We start from the raw sequence: 2356 nt of genomic DNA on the forward strand, positions 1-2356 counted from the left end.
ACTCAAGAGCAACGGTGTCTCTCTGGAGACTAAGGTGCGCCTGATACAGGCCATGGTTTTTGCAATCACTTGTTATGCATCAGAGAGTTGGACAATGACTAGGGAGGACAGAAGGAAAGAATGTAACTACTTAATCATCATCATCATCTAGAAACACTTGAGTTGTCAGAGTGAGAATGACAATGTTTTTGTTAATAAATGGTATAGTTAATTACTAAGGAAAAATAAGAAACTAAAGCACCTTCACATAATAGAATAGTATACGTCCCTAAAAACTATCATAATCAGTGAAATATTGCACAACATTAATTAATTGGACATAAAGTCAAATTAGTGGCATAAGTAAGTTACAAAAAGACTTTATAGTACAAGACCAGTAATATAAAAAACGAAAAAGACTTGTACACATAAACAGTCTTTAAGGGTTAACAGGAATGAGAAGGGAGTGGGAGAGTAAAACTTAACAAATACCTAAGTTGGACCAAAAGAAGGGTAATATAGTGCTTTGATTAAACATTTAATCAGTTGCCTTGATCAGTTATACTCAATTCTATGAAAAAAGTTTATGGAGGAAGCTCTGGTGGCCTAATGGCAAGAATCTACGCTGCTATTCCAAAGGCATGTGGTTTTAATCCACCAGATGCTCTTCTGGAGAAGGAAGGTCAATCTCCTGTGTCAGTGGGATCCGATTTGATGATACACAACAAAAAGAGAAAAAAAAGAAAAGAAAAAGTATGGATGATTGAAATAAAACAGTATGATTTCTAAACTTTTACTGAAGTTTTTTAACTAAAAATAGAACTAAAATTTATTTTTCACATTTTAAGACATGATCACTCAATAAAAATAGAGATAGCATCTATTTTTCCTTTCTTGTGTCAAATTAAGGAACTCTGTGGTGATACATACTGCATTACCAACCTGAAGTTCAGTGGTTCAAATACATCAGTTTTTCAGGGAAAGAAAGATGGACAATCCCCTTTTGTAAAATTTGCATCCTTGGAAACCTGGTTGGGGAAATGGGAGGATGAGACAGTAACTATTAGTAGATATTTCTTAATAGCAGTGATTTTGTATCAAATTATTGAAACAAATGCAAATAAAATAATCCTGTTGGTGTAAATTGAGCAAGGTTTAGATCTGTTATACATGGGCTAGCCATAAATCTGAGTCAACTTCAGTACCTAAAAATAACAGCAATTGGATAAGTTAAAACAATATTTTATTAGTGAAGTTTTATTTTATTGGATTAACAGGATACAATTTTCAAAATATGTGTTCTCTTTTTTTTTCATTAATCTTCAGGTTTTTTAAAAAATAATTGTAGATTCATGTGTGCTTGTGAGAAAGAAGATGATCCTCGGTTTCCTTCATCCGGTTTACCCTAATGGGGACACCTTGTACAGTCACAGCACAGTATGATAACTAGGCTGACAATGATACAGCCAAGACACAGAACATTTCCATCATTACAAGGATCCTTCCTGTTCCCTTCTAAGGCATATCTTCTTCTCATTCCTGACCTCTGGCAACTACTTATCTGTCTTCTATTTTTATAGTTTTTCTATTTTAATAATGGTATGTAAACAAAATCCTATAATGCGCAGCCTTCTAGGATCTGTCTGTTGTCTTGTATTGAATAGCAAATTCAACCAAAGTCCCAGAAAGATTAAAATAAAATGTGCAAGGTTACTTTGAAATATATATGAAATTATAAAAAACCATTTGAGAGAATATTTAGAAAGAGTCTGTTATAATTTGTGAAAACATCATAGTGGATGGAGAATGAATTAAAACTGTCAACAACTTCATCTTACTTGGATCCACAAGTAACACCCTTGGTACCAACAGTCAGGAAATCAGGAGTCATATTGCACTGATAAAGTCTGCAGTTAGGTACCTCTCCAAATTTTTGAGAAATAATGGTATCAGTTTGAGGACTAAGGTGCTTCTGATTGAAGCCAGGGAGTTTCTAATCACTTGCTATGCATCTAAGAGCTTGACAATGAATAGGGATGACAGACGAAGAATTGATGTCTTTGAGTTGTAGTATTGGAAAAGAGCATTGAACATCCCATGATGGCCAAAGGAATAAATAAATATATCTTGATGCAGCAGGAATGCTCTTTGTAGGCAACGGTGAAGCTTTGCCTCACATACTTTGGACATGTTGCTAGGAGGGGTTAATCCTTGGAGAGAGGCATGATAATTGGAAGGGTAGAGGATTGACTAAGGAGAAAAAGACCCTCAACCAGGTGGATTAACACAATGACTGCTGTAATGGGCTTTAATGTGTCAGAAAGTGTGAGGATGGCACAAGATAGAATGTTGTTGTTGTTGTTGTTGTTGTTGTTGT

The sequence above is a fragment of the Elephantulus edwardii genome, unplaced genomic scaffold (genome assembly GCF_000299155.1).
Source record: "Elephantulus edwardii isolate Elephantulus edwardi_28Jun2011 unplaced genomic scaffold, EleEdw1.0 scaffold00190, whole genome shotgun sequence".
Lineage (NCBI taxonomy): Eukaryota > Metazoa > Chordata > Mammalia > Macroscelidea > Macroscelididae > Elephantulus > Elephantulus edwardii.